The 18,411-nt window shown below is 40.8% G+C and overlaps 1 pseudogene across 1 annotated transcript; it reads right to left on the bottom strand.

The window, feature by feature from the left end:
- Positions 1-1,786: 1,786 nt before the first annotated feature.
- On the bottom strand, positions 1,787-2,074 carry LOC308342020 (transcription and mRNA export factor ENY2-like; annotated as a pseudogene). Its single transcript has one exon. The product of its transcript is annotated as a transcription and mRNA export factor ENY2-like (transcript).
- Positions 2,075-18,411: the final 16,337 nt, after the last annotated feature.

The raw sequence follows: 18,411 nt of genomic DNA, 5'->3' as shown, positions 1-18,411 counted from the left end.
GGCCAAATCTACCTCACTGCCTGTTTTTATAAATAAAGTTTTATTGCTGTGCAGCTATTCCCATTTGTCTATTGTCTCTGACTGCTTTTGCACGACAATGGTAGAGTGAAGTCATTGAGACTGAGGCATTAAGTGGCACTCTCATTCCTCTTCGCTTGTATAGCATACAATATTTACTACAGGGTTCTTTACTGAAAACATTTGCCAACCCCAGGCCAGAGGAATTAATGTCACCCACACAGGTGACATTGGAGATAAGACTTGGAGGAGCCATAGAAGTACTTTTGCAGAAGGGAGCATCATGAGATAAGGTATGAAGGGATATATCTTTTTTTTAAAGATTATTTATTTATTTATTTGACAGAGATCACAAGTAGGCAGAGAGGCAGGCAGACAGAGAGAAAGGGAAGCAGGCTCCCTACTGAGCAGAGAGCCCGATGCGATGTGGGGCTCGATTCCAGGACTCTGGGATCATGACCTGAGCTGAAGGCAGAGGCTTTAACCCACTGAGTCACCCAGGCGCCCCTGAAGGGATATACCTTAATACCCTGGAGAGGGGTCTTTAGTGGACTAAGACTACATTGGGTTAACCTTCAATCACTGCAGCTTACAACTACAGGAACTGAAGGAACAAGATGCTGACAGGAAAACATGAGACATAACACAAACATGGCACCATAGCTCCCAACCCACATCCCTACTTTCCCCTCCTCCTCACACAAAGATCCAAAGCAAAGCTTTGAAGGCTAAATTATTGACCTTAGCTAACACTTAGTTCAACTGAGTTTTGACCACAAATGCCCCAAGTTTTGGCCCCAACTTTGGTGGAGTAGAGCATCTGAAGAAAGGAGAACCCCTAGAATCTCAACCCTGTTTACAACATCGAAGATGAGTTGCTTCACCTCTCCTAGACAAAAAGTATTAGGTGTATGGAAGGTCAAGTAACAGACAAAACAATAAATGTGAAAATCTGAAGGAAAAAATGAAAACCCAACCTAAGGATGGAGTGGGCTAAAGAATCGTGGAATATTGTAGCTAATTGGGTAGAAGCAGTTTGGATAGAAACTCTAATACAGTAAAATATATATGGCATATATAAAGTAGCATAAAACCAACCTAAAGCAGAAGCAGAAACTGGGAGAAAACATGAATTAACTGAGGCAAACCGGAATTGGTGTTTGTCACAACTAATGGGATAAGGAAGAAAAACTAAAGAATTAAAGGCTTCAAAAAGCTGCTGTAAATATTAAATAAGAACTCAGAAAAGCACAATTCTTATAGTCATTTACTCATTAGTGGCCCATGCCATCGGCTGATGGAACTTGTGAATAGTCCTATGATTTAAGTCATCTCAGACATCTGCATGGAAGATCTTGTCCTTTAACCCTCTATATATCTTCCAGAAACATGTATTTTAAAGATTTTATTTATTTATTTGATAGACAGAGATCATAAGTAGGCAGAGAGGCAGGCAGAGAGAGAGAGGAGGAAGCAAGCTCCCTGCTGAGCAGAGAGCCCGATGCGGGACTCGATCCCAGGACCCTGAGATCATGACCTGAGCTGAAGGCAGAGGCTTTAACCCACTGAGCCACTCAGGCGCCCCAGAAACATGTATTTTAGAAGATTGTCCAAGATTATTTCTTCTTTTCTTTTCTTCTCTCTCTCTCTCTCTTTTTTTTTTAACCATCATACAAAAGAGGATTTCATTTTGGGAAATTGATTCCTAATTTATGGCAAGTTTTACTTTCAGAAAGAAAACCACAAAACAACACAATCTAATTCAATCTTAAAGCCTGACATGCTGAGCAAGGAATGTTCTTGTTCTTTGTAGGAGTTCCTTCTTTACACTGTCAGGTACCAGGGCTCTGCCTTTTGGTGTGGTTTCAGCCACCGAAGTCATCAACAGACCTTTTTCTTTAATTACCTCTTTACAGCGCACCTTCCACTAATGTTGTGCCTTCCCACCACACTCAATTAATTTAGCTCTCAGCAACTCGTTGAGGTGTTCTCTTTCTCCAGTTTCTATCAACTTTTGGTTTGCTGCTCTCATCTGTGCATCTTTGTTCATCTTGCTAACCACACTCTTCAGCTGCCTGGACCTAGACCCTCAGTAGCTCGGGCACCTAAGCACACAGAAAGCTAAAACACGCATTTCCCTTATTCTTTTTTTTAAGACTTACTTATTTATTTAAGTAATCTCCACACCCAAAGTGGGGCCTCAAACTCATGATCCCGAGATTAAGAATCACGCTTTCTTCCTACTGAACCAGCCAGGCACTCCACCTAAGATTTCTTCTTATTTGAACTACTTCTCTACTTGTTTTCACCAAAATCTCAACCCTATGTTCCATCAACCCAATATTTGCCTTTGCACTCTGGATGGGGTATTCGTATCCCTGATAGCCTAATATTTGACCCTATGGCTTTCCTCGTGTGGCTTTAGATCTGCTCTTATGGAACCCAATAATGGCCTTTAAAAGATATGGCCTTTGGCTCAAGCTGGGCTAGTCCAAGTCATCCCCAACCCCTCCTTCAGGGGGAGATATTAGCAGCTGATGAGAACCACTTCTACTTGATCTTCAAATAATAATTGCTGATTACAGACACGGCTGGTTAGTTACATTTATTACCAATAGGTCCATGGTCAAGTTGACCACAATTATTACCAAAATACATGCTGAATATATCTTATTACTTCTCAAGCAATAGTATAAGGACGGCAATTTGGCTTAATAGAAAGAATGCAGACTTTGAGAATAGCTTTCTAGGTATGACAATGCGGAGGGAGGTGGGTAGAGGTAAGGAGATGAGCATCCTTAGTCATTAATCGTCATTCACCCAGGGGCATCCTATCCCCTATTTCTCCTTTCCCTCAATACATGGACATTTGAAGTTTTCTTGGCCTACTTCTGTTTGGCCACTGCTGATCCAGAGCAAGCTGGAACAGATGTGCCTGAGACCGAGTTTTGACCATGCAATGGGAGTGAAATCCCCATAGGAGAGGGCAAAGCAACAATATGAAAAGAACCCAAGTCCTTGATTGACCCGGTGGAGTAGAGCTGCCTGCAATCCACAATCTTCCAGACCGTTATTTGACAAATAAATTCCTGTTTTCTGTTTTTATTTTATTTTAAAGACTTTATTATTTATTTGACAGAGAAAAACACAGCAAGAGAGGGAACACAAGCAAGGGGAGTGGGAGAGGGTAAAGCTTAACGACTGAACTACCCAGACGCCCATTTTCTGTTTTTAAAAAGAAAAAAGAAGGGGCGCCTGGGTGGCTCAGTGGGTTAAAGCCTCTGGCTTCAGCTCGGGTCATGATCCCAGGGTCCTGGGATCAAGCCCCCCACATTGGGCTCTCCACTCAGTGGGGAGCCTGCTTCCCCCCTCTCTCTCTCTGCCTGCCTCTCTGCCTACTTGTGATCTCTGTCAAATAAATAAGTAAAATCTTAAAAAAAAAAAAAAAAAAGGGAGGGGCACCTGGGTGGCTTAGTGGGTTAAGCCTCTGCCTTTGGCTCAGGTCATGATCTCAGGGTCCTGGGATCAAATCCCGCATCGGGCTCTCCACTCAGTGGGGAGCCTGCTTCCTCCTCCTCTCTCTGCCTGCCTCTCTGCCTACTCTGTCAAGTAAATAAATAAAATCTTTAAAAAAAAAAAAAGAAAAGAGAATCCAGACTTTTTATTCAGGATTGGATTTGAGTCTCAGCTCTTATACCTATTACTCCTATAACCCTGTTTAAGTCACTGAAAGTCTGTTAGCTTTAACTTCCCACAAATGTAAATTAGGGTTGTTACATATTTTGCAGAGATGTTCTAAGTAGAGGGAAGAAAATATGTACACCTGGCATATATTGGACATTCAATGTAAGATGGTAATTGTAACTTTTTAAAACTGAGTATGTCGGTTTTATTATTTTTTCATTTTTAAAGATTTTTATTTATTTGACAGAGCGAGAGAATGCACAAGCAGGGGGAGCAACAGAGGGAGAGGGAGAAACAATCTCTCTGCTGAGCAGGGAGCCCAACGTGGGGCCTGATCCCACTGAGATCATGACCTGAGCCGAAGGCAGATGCTTAACTGACTGAGCCACCCACGTGCCTGAGTACATTGGGTTTAACCTAAAACTACAACTCAGACATTTTTCTTATCCTTAAAAAAATCATATTTTGAAATCTCTCTGTAATCTACAAGAAGATCTTGAAATTTTACCAGGTTTTCTTTATGCCCATAGAGGAAGGACTAATGGCTTTTAAATCAGAAATAAGAAGGAACTTAAAAAGAACAGTTTAGAAACAAAGAACTTTTTTTCAAGATTTTATTTATCTGTTATTTGAGAGAGGTGGGGGGGGGGTGCAGAGGGAGAAGCAGACTCCCTGCTGAGCAGAGAGCCTGAGTTGGGGCTCAATCCCAGGAGTTTGGGATCATGACCTGAGCTGAAGGCAGACGCCTAACCCACTGAGCCACCCAGGTGCCCCACAAAGAACTTTTGTTGAAAAAAATCATACCTGGCTGAATTGTGTTAGCAGAAATTGATAACACCTCACTTTTCTACAGAAAATAATTTATCTAACAATCTAGGGTATCTGTAGGGGAATTGAGAATATTGGAGCAAGTAAAAAGGAACATTGAACTGCTTTGAAAAGCCAGTACTACTCCCAGATTTAAAAACCTATTTGCTCTCATTTAACGCACAAAGCTAATAAACTTGGTTATCTGGTTTCCTAGAACACAGATTAGGTAGAGGACTGCCAAAGTAAGACACTCAGGAAGTAGCACTATCTAACATTTTAACAAAATAAGAGGCAAAAAGCCAGAAAGAAAATTATTAGCATGGAAGCAGCCCAAGTGTCTATTGATAGATGAATGGATAAAGATAAAGAAGATGTGTGTGTGTTTGCGCGTGTGTGTTTGTGTGTGATGGAATATTACTCACCCATAAAAAAAGATTGATATCTTGCCATTTTCAAAAATGGGTAGATCTACAGAGTATAATGCTAAGTGAAATAAGTCTGTCAGAGAAAGATAAAAACCATGTGATTTCACTCGTATGTGGAATTTAAGAAACAAAACAAATGAACAAAGAAAAAAAAATAGATAAACCAAAAGCAGACTTTTAACTATAGGGAACAAACAGATGGTTACCAGAGGGGAGGTGGTGGGGGGATGGGTGAAACAGGTGAAGTGGATTAAGAGTACACTTACCAGAATGAGCACTCAGAAATGTATGGAATTGTTGAATCACTGCATTGTACGCATGAAAACTAATATTACACTGTATGTTAACTCTCTGCTGGAATTAAAATTTAAAAATAAATAAATAAAATAAAGTGAAGATTAGGAATATAAAGAAAAAAGAAAATTATTAGAAGGACATAAAGGGGGACGCCTGGGTGGCTCAGTTGGTTGAGTGGCTGCCTTCGGCTCAGGTCGTGATCCCAGCGTCCTGGGATCGAGTCCCACATCGGGCTCCTTGCTCAGCGGGGAGCCTGCTTCTCCCTCTGCCTCCGTCTGCCAGTGCTCACTCTCTCTCTCTCTCTCTCTGACAAAGAAATAAATAAAAACCTTTAAAAAAAAAAAAAAGAAGGACATAAAGGAACACAAAAACACACTTAACCTTGGATCATTTTGGGGAGAACAAAAAGTCTAGAATATTTCTGTGTTTCTTAAAGATGCATCGCTTTGCACTCTAGTTCTTTTTTCTTTTTTTTTTTTTTGAAGATTTTATCTATTTATTTGAGAAAGAGTGTGATACAGAGAGAGACAGCACGAACAGAGGGGAAGGATAGAGGGAGAAGCAGACTCCCCACAGAGCAGGGAACCCAATGCGGGGACTTAATTGGGCAGAAGCTTAACCAAATGAGCCACCCAGGTGCCCACACTCTAGTTCTGAATGCTAATGATGACCAAGAAAGAAGTTAAATTATATTTGCTATATGTTTCAACAATTCAGAAATCTATTTTATTTAAAATAATATTTCAGGAGCACCTGGGTGACTCAGATGGTTAACCATCTGCCTTCAGCTCACGTCATGATCTCCAGGTCCTGGGATCAAACTCCACGTTGGGCTCCCAGCTCCATGTGGAGTCTGTTTCTCCCTCTCCCTCTGCCTCTCCCCTTGCTTGTGTTCTCTCCATCTCTCTTTCTCAAATGAATAAAAAAAGTCTTTAAAAAAATAAAATAAATAAAATAAAATATTTCATTAAAGGTGGTTTTTAAGCATTTTGTACTTAAAGGGATTACTTTCAATAATTTAGAAAACGGATTCATACCTCTCATATTTTTCAAAGATAAATGGAGCTTTTCTGAATTGTAATAGCAAAGACAGAGTAAATACACACCAGTTTGTGTTGACAGGTCTTCTAAAAGTGTCTTTAGATCTGGTTGGTTGCTTTGACCCCCAAGCAAGAGAAAATAAATAATGCATTCCACTACAAGCTGACTAACAGTAAAAGTTTAACGAGCTCCCATTGGCATGCCCAGCTCTGTGGGAGACAAAAAGTAGAAAATAGAAAAGGTATGCAACACCTTTTTCTAAGTTCCCAGGAATTAAAGGAGGCTCATACAAACAAACCCATAATATGAAAGTACATACATTAACAAAGGTTATATATAAGAATAATTTCTAAGCAATGCCTGATACGTATAAGTTATTACTTAAGAGTTCAGTAAAATTATGACGTCCATTAATACTATGGTTCTTTGCCTTTGTGGTACCTCTGTGGCTCTCGGGGTTTTATTCAAGTGTCAGAGTAAGTTGAAGGCAGAAGGTTCTGCAAGGCTACCAGCCAGGTCCACATGACTCCATCTGCTTTTCTTCCTTGATGTCCAAGACAGCAAGGTCTTTCTTGCTGGCTTTCACTCAGAGAGAGCGGGATTCATTAAGACACACTGAGGGAATCCGCCAGACACATGACAGGTCTATTCGGGCTGCGGTGTACCATTATAGAGCCTCCTCCACATCCCCCTGCACAAAACAAGAGAGAACTGGATCCTTGTCTGCCTTGCGTACAGCACAGGACTGGTGTGGAGTAGTATCCAAACATTTCTTGGACGACTGCGATAGAGTGACAGTGGAAGCTTGAGGTTCCAGAAGCCTAAGACTAGAAAGCCTTTCTCAGGACTAAGGACATGACCTGGGGACACATGGGCTACTCGGGGAGCACAGGGTAGCGTACAACAACCTGTAGTTAAGCTACATACCCCCAAATGAACTCAGGCAAGGTTCCAAGTCCAGCCACCAGCAATGAGGGAAAGTGCTTTTGTTATTATGCTGATTTTAATTTGGGACTGATCATTTATGTTTCATATCAAGAGTTCTTCATTTATTAAAGAACACCTTGATTTTGGAGAACAACAACAACAAAAAACTCCTTTTCCTTGATCTGCTGTTCAGTCGGGCAGAATGTTTAGACCAACTGTCTTTTTAAAGTAGTAACTTAGCATACCCAAATGTCTAAGAACCCAACCGTTGTGCTGCTGGAAGCACAAGAGAAAACAATCCAGGTAGAAAGGAAAGGGGAGAGATGTTTAGGTTCCCTATTCTGAGAAGAATAGCATAGGGAAATGAAAGTGAGCTGAAAGAGAGGAAGAGAAATGGTAGCTGAAGAAAGCTGAGAGAATCAGGAAGGGAGATTGCAAAAGCGTGTCCCCTTTAGCCCCACGTGCATTTGCACTTGTTTCTTTCTCTGCCTCTTGGTTGTCTGAAGGTACCAGGCATGTGTTCCCACACAGCACACCCTCGACCTCTCCTGGTCACACTCTGTCATGAGTCACAACCTTGACTGCTGTGGAAACAGCAAAGGGCAGGGCTCTGGGGAGGAAGGCAGTGCCCGACCCAGTGTCCACTACTTCAAGAAATGGGCATAAGGTGGCAGCACTGGTAGGGCCTGCAGGTGTTGTGGAGAGCAACTTGGCCTAGGACCAGCTGTACTTGAGCTGCTAAATTCCAGGGAGAAGATGGGAAAAGGGGACTCTGTTAAAGACCTCCTTATTAGGGTCATTAGTAATGGGAAGTGCCAGGCTTCTCCTAGGGGAGCAGTGGCCCTCAGGAGTTGCACAAGGAGGAGTGGCTGATGGGTCCCATTATCAGGCACCCCCACCTCTGTGGAAGGAGTAACTACCACTTATGAGGAACGATTAAGACGCATCGAAGAACAACATGGATGAAGCCTGAGAACATGGTAAGTGAAAGAAGCCAATCACAAAAGACCATGTATTGTATTGTATTGTACTGTACTGTACTGTACTGTACTGTAGGTCCAGAAGAGGCAAATCCGTAGAGACAGAAAGATTAGTGGTTGCCTACAGTTGGGGCTGGGGAGAATGGGGGTGACTTTTAAAGAGTATGGGGTTTCATTTGGGAGTGATGAAATGTCCTAAAAGTGATTGCAGTGACAGTTGCACAACTCCGAGTAAGTTAAAAACCATCGAATTGTGCACTTTAATGGGTGAGTTTTAATATACCTCAATAAACCTGTCACTTAAAAAAATGATGAACATATAGTTAAAAAACAGAGAGGAAAGGTAATAATGTGAGTGCATTTGAACATATGTTTAAAAAAAACAAACAGAGAGGAAAGGTAACAATGTGATTGCATTCTTACCATTCTCTCCCTCCCTGGTCTTAAGAACAAGGACGGCCTCAGTATGGGAGAGAAGCATCCCTTTTTCTGGAATCCCCCATCTCTAAGACAGTGCCACTTAAATTTTAAGTTGCATACAAAGCACTGAAGGATCTTGTCAGAATGCAGATTATGTTTCAGAAGGTCTGAAATGGGACCTGACATTGTGCATTTCTAAGAAACTCCTAGGTGATCCTGAAACTTCAAGTCTTGAAGTTAAAAATTTTATTTATTTACTCTTATTAACATATAATGTATTATTTGTTTCAGGGATGCAGGTCTGTGATCCATCAGTCTTACACAATTCACAGTGCTCATCATAGCATATACCCTCCCCAATGTCCATTAGCCAGCCACCCCATCCCTTCCACCCCTCTCCACTCCAGCAACCCCGAGTTTCTTTCCTGAGATTAAGACTCTCTTATGGTTTGTCTCTCTCTCTCTCTGGTTCCGTCATTTCATTTTTCCCCTCCCCTCCCTGATGATCCTCTGCCTTGTTTCTCAAATTCCTCCTATCAGTGAGATCATACAATAATTGTCTATCTCTGATTGACTTAACATAATACCCTCTACTTCCATCTGTGTCATTGCAAATGGCAAGATTTCATTTTTTGATGGCTCCATAATGTTCCATTATACATACATACACATACATATATACACACATACACATATATACACATATATACACATACATATATACACACATACATATATATGTATGTATGTGTGTATATATGTATACATACATACATATATGTATACATATCATACATATGTATACATATCATACATATATGTATACATATGTATACATATACATACATATATATGTATGTATGTGTGTATGTATGTGTATGTATGTGTATGTGTGTGTGTATATAAAGAAGATGTGGTGTGTGTGTGTGTGTATAGTGTGTGTGTGTGTATATATATGTGTGTGTGTGTATATATATATATATATATATATATGATGTGGTATATACCACATCTTCTTTATCCATTCATCTGTTGAGGGACATCTTGGCTCTTTCCTTAGTTTGGCTATTGTGGACATTGCTGATATAAACGTTCAGGTGCACATGCCCCTTCGGATCACTACATTTGTATCTTTAGGGTAAATACCCAGTCGTGCAATTGTTGGGTCGTAGGGTAGCTCTATTTTCAACTTTTTGAGGAACCTCCATGCTGTTTTCCATAGTGGCTGCACCAGCTAGCATTCCCGCCAACAGTGTAAGAGGGTTCCCCTTTCTCCACATCCTCGCCAACATCTGTTGTTTCCTGACTTGTTAATTTTAGCCATTCTGACTGGTGTGAGGTGGTATCTCATTGTGGCTTTGATTTGTATTTCCCTGATGCCGAGTGATGTTGGGCACTTTTTCATGTGTCTGTTGGCCATTTGGATGTCTTCTTTGCAGAAATGTCTGTTCATCTCTCCTGCCCATTTCTTGACTGGGTGATTTGTTTTTTTGGTTGTTGAATTCAATAAGTTCTTTATAGATTTTGGATACCAACTCTTTATGTGTTATGTCATTTGCAAATATCTTTTCCCATTCTGTTGTCTGTTGTCTTTGTCTGTCCATGTCTGTTGTCTCCCATTCCCATGTCTGTTGTCTTTTGGTTTTGTTGACTGTTTCCTTTGCTGCTCAGAAGCTTTTTATCTGGATGAAGTCCGAGTAGTTCATTTTTGCCCTTGCTTCCCTTGCCTTTGGCAATGTGTCCAGGAAGATGCTGCGCCTGAGGCTGAGGAGGTTGCTGCCTGTGTTCTTCTTGAGGATTTTGATGGATTCCTGTCTCACCCTTAGATTTTTCATCCATTTTGAGTCTATTTTTGTGTGTAGAATCACATTTTGAATAGAGAGAAGAGACTCTAAGACACCCAGTGAAATTATGTTTATTGCCTGATTGAGATCGATATTATGACAGTTCTGAACTAAAGTTAAGAGATTTGGGGTGCCTGGGTGCCGCCATTGGCTAAAGTGTCTGCCTTGGTTTCTGCTCAGGTCTGATTTCAGGGTTGTGAGATTGAGCCCCACATCAGGCTCCATGCTGTGTGGAATCTGCTTGAGTTTCTCTCTCCCTCTCCTTCTGCCAGTACCTCTCTCCCTGCTAGCACTCTCTCCCTTTGAAATAAGTAAATAAGTCTTTAAAAATCATAATAAAGTTAAAAGACCAATTAAATAGTTTTATTTTTACCTCATACTTGGTAGTGGCATTTATATGTATAGCCATATATATATATATATTGCTCCTAATAACAGTTAATACTAGTATCTTGAAAAAGCATGTTACTAAAGTACGCTGTGGAATTTATTACCTATTTTTATTGAAAAGTTAGGATTTGGAATTTGTAAGAGAGCTAGGTTTGAATCCTGACTCTGGGCCGTGATCGTATAGTGGTTAGTACTCTGCGTTGTGAATCCTGACTCTGTCATTTACCAGAGTCATGGCCTTGGATTACTTTATCTGAGCTTCAGTATCTTCATTTATAGATTGGAGATAATGCTATTTATCTTAGTGGATTTTGTGAGTACTAGAGACTATATGGTGTACACATAGTGGTCAATCATAAGATTACTATTTTTTTAAAGATTTTATTTATTTACTCATTTATTTGAGAGAGGGAGCATGAGCAGGGGAGGGGCAGAGGGGGAAGCAGGCTCCCCATTGAGCAGGGTGCCTGACATGGGGCTCAATCCGAGGACCTTAGGATCATGACCTGAACTGAAGGCAGACACTTAACTGACTGAGCCAGCCAGGCACCCCAGGAGATGCTTCTTTAAGATTCTTTTTCTTGGGTTGCCTGGGTGGCTCAGTGGGTTAAAGCCTCTGCCTTTGGCTTGGGTTATGATCCTGGGGTCCTGGAATAGAGCCCCATGTTGGGCTCTCTGCTCAGCAGGGAGCCTGCTTCTCTGCCTACTTGTGATCTCTGTCTGTCAAATAAATAAATAAAATCTTTTAAAAAAAAGATTCTTTTTCTTCATTCCTTTGAGAAAGGTGTTTTTTAGAGTTCTAGGAAAATGCGTATGGAATATAATTTTTCATAGATAGAGTTATGGGTTTTTTTTATTAGTTCTGATATTAAGGAATTCAAAGTAAAAGTTCAGATATTTAATAAGGAATTTTGGTCTCCTTGATTCTTTTTTTTTTTTTAACCTTTTATTTATTTAGGTAATCTGTATTTCCAACATGGGACTTGAACTCATGACTCCAAGATCAAGAGTCACATGCTCTTCTGACTGAGCCAGCCAAGCACCCCAGTCTCCTTGGTTCTTAAGTGTGAAGCTGAAATAATTCAACAACAATGATCTTTACTTTTGTTGAAAAAAATTTTCAAACTGAGTTGCTTAATTTCATTTTAGGGCCTCTGTTATTTTCCTTTTTGTTTACCGGTACAGCAGGCAAGTTCTCCTAATGCCTGGCCCTCAGGGAAGCCTACAGAGAGACGCAATTTGGAAAACCCTGCTTTGGATTGGAGTTGCTCCTTAATAGCTCCCCATGGAAGAGGGATTCCTGCTGCAAATGACATGACATCACAGGCACATGGCTTGGGCTGGAGCAAGGACTGCCGCTTCTTCCTTCTTGAGGCTCTCTGACCTAGGAGGTCCGTGGCCTAGATCACTAGGTGAGTGCCCAGGTCCCTTGTTCCTCCACGTCACGCTTGGTCTATTCTCTGGAAGTTACAGAGATACAGAGGCTGCCCAATGTGTATGTAAACACTTTTCTTTTCATACGCTTTTGACTTTTAGGTTGACTTCATCTCCTTGGTTTTCCTGGTTTGTGAAAGAAAATGAGGCAAACGTTATCATTGGCAAATACCTGCCATGCAGCTTTAGTAATATCCACCCCCCCCTTTTCTACACTTTTATAAATTTAAACTCTTGCCAACACATTCTATCACCATGTACTCTTCATTACCTATATGAAGGCCTAAGCAGTATGGAGACAAGAATTTGTTTTCTTCTCTATTTGATTTTTAAATTATAGACGACTCTAATGCTGCCGGCTGGTAAATGTTTAGAGTTTAAGGTAAACATCACTCCAACTTTTATAATGTTTAAAGTTTAGGGTAAACATCACTCCAACTGAAAACGGGTTTTGAAGACACCCCTTTTTGAAAAAAACCTATTTTATAAAGAATATTCTTGAACACATATTTTCAAATTTGAAAGGGAAAACAAGGGGTTCTACCTGTTCCATGCGGTTTTGAATATTTAGGATTTCTTCTGTTAACAGTTCTGCTGCATGCGGTGCTCAGAAAGTCTGAACGGGAGACACCAGCCCCCGGAAAGGAATAGCCACATGTTCATGGAGTGAGGAAGTGCTAGCTGCTGGCTAGGGACTTCCCAGATCACTAATTTTGAAACCTCCAAACACTGACCTAAAGATCAAATTCTTGTCCTCAGTAGCAAGGATCAAACGGTTGGAAGTCTGTATTCTGTTTCCTCATCTAGAACCAGGATTCTGTTGGACAGTTGCAATTAAATGGATGTTGAGTCCCACTTGTTCTTTTCATCCTCATCTGTCCAATTAAGGATATTCTTTGATTTGGTGCATCTTAGCCATTCGTTTTGGTGGACAGTTGCTTCTCTTGTTAAAAAGACCAAAGAACCATTCTAAACTTGGAGTCAGCCAAGTAGGTAGAACAAGCATCTCATCATTCCACACAGCTGCCTTAGGAGCACTGGGCTCCAATCTATGCAGAAGTCCCTGTTATGAGCGTTGTTACGTACAAGAACTTGAGCTTTGAGAGCAGCCATGTGGCATACATTGTACCTCGTGGACATTTTTGTATGGTTTAGTCCAAGTACAATTACCTGATGTGAGAGCCTATGTGACACTGAGACAAAAAAAGAGAGAAGAGAGAAAAGAGGGAGGAGCAGAAGTTATCTTAATTCATTTCTCTTAATTCTCGCTAGGGGAAAAGAATGACTAAAATATAACCTGCATGTAAGAGCATTAATATTATTAATAATAATACTTTCGATAACTAGGCCAGTGATCTTGCAATACTTTTATCATCCATTATTTTCTTTATACTCACCCAAATCTCAAGGTCCTATAGAATGGGTATTGCCATATCTTAAGTTTTTTGTTTGTTTGTTTCTCTTTTCTCTTTCCTCATCAACTTTCTTTGAAAATGAGGGACCTTGGGGCGCCTGGGTGGCTCAGTGGGTTAAAGCCTCTGCCTTCGGCTCAGGTCATGATCTCAGGGTCCTGGGATCGAGCCCCGCATCGGGTTCTCTGCTCAGCGGGGAGCCTGCTTCCCTTCCTCTCTCTCTGCCTGCCTCTCTGCCTACTTGAGATCTCTGTCAAATAAATAAAAATCTTAAAAAAAAAAAAAAAAGAAAATGAGGGACCTTGACCTGAGCGCTCAGAACTTATAAATTTTGAATGAAAAAAGCCTATATTATTTTGAAGGCATTATCTTTCCTCTTAGACATCAGCCTACAATGTCCTTTATAGGTGGTACAAAGGTTGTGTATAGATACAATATTGTACATCACAGCAGAGTGATGTCAATGGGCCTTCCATTTAGAGTAAACTCAATGACAGAATTTATATCCAAAATCAAAAATGGAAAATTCTAGACTGGTTTCAAAGCATCATAGTCCAGAGACAGTCAGTTGACTCCTGGAAAGCCTCTCTTCCGGTGCATCTGAGCACACATAGTTCATATGATTAGATTTCTTGAGTCTATTTAAAATCTTGGGGGGCGCCTGAGTGGCTCAGTGGGCTAACCCTCTGCCTTCAGCTCAGGTCATGATCCCAAGGTCCTGGGATTGAACGCAGGGCATCAGGCTCCTTACACAGCGGGAGCCTACTTTTCCCTCTCCCTCTGCCCTTCCACCTTCTCCTGTTCTCTCTCAAATAGATAAATAAAATCTTAAAAGAAATAAAATCTTGATCATTACAGTTTACAAACAAATACAGCCACTTGGAAATCTGACTTAAAATGAAAGTCTGGACATTTGTCTCAAATGTTGAGATAGCTCTCAAATGGTAAGCTCTTTGCCTTGAATATTAGGTAGGTCTCCTCCTTTAAATCTTATCTTTCCCTAACTCATCCCTACCCCCATTCATCTCCCAAATAAAACTTCTCACAGAGTTTTCCATGGTCTTTGTAGTACTCCATTCCTGTAAATTCCTTCTCCATGTTTTTCTTCCGTTTCACTTCACATGTTTTTCTTCTGTTTGGAAAATGGCAGTATAGAATATGTTTGGTAATGTTTGGTATAACCCTAATCCTGGCTGGCATCTGTGATCCCTTAAAACACACACACACACACACACATTTGAAGATACCTTTTCTAAAAAAAACCTATTTTATAAAGAATTTTGCTGAATTCTTTACATATGTAGAATACGTATATTTGTGTATATTCCTCTGTGTGTGTGTGTCTGTTTGTGTGTGTTCTGGGGTTGAAGTATAGAAGTAAAAACCTTAAATAAAGTAGAAAACAAGCATCCCTTATTATCCAGTCCCCCTTTAGTTGTTTAGAAAATATATTTCCCCTGTTGTTCCTATTAAATATTTCTCGTTTTGGCATCATACACCAAAACGTGATGTCAGAGTGTGTGTGTTATGTGTGCACAGGTGGGGTAGAGGTAAGGGAGAGACTAGGTCACATCCTATAATGTCCAGTGGTGAATAACCTATTAAATTACATAATCTTTAATTAGCAGATCATTGAGAATATGAACACACACACAGGCAATCAAAAGGTGACGTCAGTGAACGGTTATGGCTCAGCATGACTGTTCCGGTTTGTTACTGCATTTAGTCCTAGCACTCTTGCTATCACAAGGCTGTCCTTTGAGTTTTACTGTGAGACTTTAGAAATGTCTATACCAAAGGGGCACCGGGGTGGTGTCCAACTCTTGGCTTTGGCTCAGGAAATCTCGGGGTGGTAAGATTGATCCCTGCATCAGACACCACACTCAGCGTGGAGTCTGCTTGAGATTCTCTTTCCCTTTTCCTCTCCTGCTCATGCTCACTCTCTCTAAAAATAAATAAATAAATAAATCTTTTAAAAAAATGTCTATGCCAGATAGCATTAATAAGTATTCTAGGACATAGTTAAAGCAAGGAACAAGAAGGATGTCTGGGTGGCTGAGTCAGTTAAGCATCTGCCTTAAACTCAGGTCATGATCTTAGGGTCCTAGGATCAAACCCTTGCATCGGGTTCCTTGCTCAACAGGGAGTCTGCTTCTCCCTCTGCCTCTGTGTCTCCCCTCCCCAACTTGTGCTCTCTTTCTCAAATAAGTAAATAATCTTAAGAAAAAAAAAAAAAGCGGGGTGCCTAGGTCGCTCAGTGGGTTAAGCCTCTGCCTTCAGCTCAGGTCATGATCCCAGGGTCCTGGGGTCAAGCCCCGCATCGGGCTCCCTGCTCAGCAATGAGCAGTGAGCCTGCTTCCCCCTCTCTCTCTGCCTGCCTCTCTGCCTACTACTTGTGATCTTTGTCTGTCAAATAAATAAATAAAACCTTAAAAAAAAAAAAAAGAAAAGAAAAGCAAGGAACATGGTGCTGAATGAAGTATATAAATATGGCTTTGGAATGACCTTATTATTAGCAATAGTCATTTAATTAACTTCTAGTTGAAAGAATAACATGCTCACAAGATTACTGAGCCTCAGAAGACCCATTTTGGTGTAAATTAGGTCAGAACAGCACATGCAACTCAAGGATTGCTGAGGAAGGTCAGATGCCTATGGTAAAGTTGCCTCATCATGAAAGGGGAGTATTCAAGGAGGAAACTGGGTGCCCTTGATCTATAGTATTTGGTTAAGTTTATAAAAATGGTTTCTATCTAACCTCTCCATGATCAGTTATAAATCGTGCTAATGAAGGATTACTAAAAATCCTCAGTAGCTAATCAGGGTTACCTCCTTATATCTGTTTTTTCCTAGAGAAGATCTTTTTGAAGGCCATGTAGTACTCTAATTATCCCCGATTCCATCTTAGAAACACTGGTTGCTAGTTCATAAAAAAACAGAGAGTAGGTGTGGAGTCAACTATAATACTCCTTTTCTAGAATACTTTGGACTTCTAATTTTAGCTGGGCTAAAGGGGAGACACAACATCAGACATCAACTCCTTCGCTGGCCAGAGTATCCATATTCTTAGTTAGCTGTTGGTTGGTTGGTTGGTTGGGGGAAAAAAAAAAAAGAACTCTTGGACTGTTCTGAGTCAAAAGTGACCTCACATTGAAGAAATGTATAATCTATATCCTGGTCTTGGTGTTTGGGGCAAAAATAGTCCCTAATGTTGAACGGCATGGTGTATTCTTTTGTTTGAGTGTAGTTTGTGGATGGACTCTATTGATGAAAACACACTGTGGTAGAGAGCAGTATGTGTATGTGTGTGTGGCGGGGGGTTCAGTGCTGTTTTTCAATGGCCTGTAGGATAGGCTCGATGAAGTGTGTTGGGTTGTTTCTCCTTTGTTTCCTGTCTTCTTCCTCCACAGCAAGACAGAACAACACACTTGTACACAGGTGTCCAGGAGTTTCTCTGGAGGGGTAGGCCGATGAGCACTAACCTGCCAGTCCCCATCCTCCAGCCCCTCCGGTTGCTTCTGAATCCAATTTTGTTAAATTTCCAGGCAGAAAGTGATAATTTGGAAAAGCGCCAAAACCCACAGTAGTTTTTCCTGGCAGCTTTCCTTTGGTGTCATTGGTAAGTTTGCATTTCACCGGAGTGCCAGAACACTACCACTCCAGTATCTCACAGCTCCCTTTTTTGTTTGGTCCACTTTTCTTTTCTCTTTGGAAGAAGCCATTTTCTTTCTGTAGGGATAGCTGGGTTTCAATTCTATTAAAGCTAGTCAGAATGCTTTCCCTTAGGGGCCATTCACTTCCTGTCTTATGCCTAATAGGATCCTTTGGATTTTCTTTGATTCTTACATAAAAAGCCCGGGATGATCATGCTGGAGTATTCTCTTGAGGTAGCTGTGTTGCAGAGAACAGGCAGCACATTTGCTGTTTCAGCCTCCCATCCTGTTTTACAGGACTGCCTGCCTCCCTCCATTTTGTCAGTGCTCACACAGTTCTTCCTTCTCTTTCCCACTCTCTTCCACAGAACTTGTGTTGGAGCAAAAGACTCCATTCCAGATCCATTCCAGAGTTGCTATGAGAAACCTCCCCACTCACTGACTCTTTCTCCTATCTCAGTAAAATGGCAGGGTAAGAAAGCCTTATGCAATCAGGGCTGAAGGAAATACCCACCTAGAATATTTGATTTTCTTTCTGATTTTCTACTCTACCCTCAACGTCCAAAAATTTCCCTTCCAATCATTTTTACATGTGTGAAATTTTCCTAGATTGGTTTTAAAATAAAGCAAAACAAAAGCAGCCTACATTGATTTAATATGGGAAGTCAAAGATAACAGATTTTTCCTGTTCCTGAGCAATAGCCTTCAATATTAAGATCGATGACCTTATCTTTTCTTGGTAATATTGTTGGTTGTTAAGATTTTGTTTCAAATCTGCCACAAACCAGACCAGCCTCGATCTTTACTTTATTTCTGATTTTAGTTTTTGGAGAGGTGATGGTGAGGGTATTTTTGGAGAGCTACTCTTCTGGTAGTGGAAAAAAGAAAGCCTTATTCAGAAATGAACATTTCTCAAAATGTGTTTCTTTTTATTCTACATGCGAATTTCTCCAAACTATTTTAAAACTTTGAGATTAGTGGAAGAAAGCATCTACACAAGCAGTTGTTGAGCGCCTGGCAAGCTCAATGCTTCTGGGGTTGCTGCTTCAGGATTCTAGGTGTTGGGCAGGCACAAT

The sequence above is a fragment of the Martes martes genome (genome assembly GCF_963455335.1).
Source record: "Martes martes genome assembly, chromosome: 4".
Classification (NCBI taxonomy): Eukaryota; Metazoa; Chordata; class Mammalia; order Carnivora; family Mustelidae; genus Martes; species Martes martes.
Note: the sequence above shows the minus strand (reverse complement) of the source record. Positions and strands in the feature narration are given on the sequence as shown.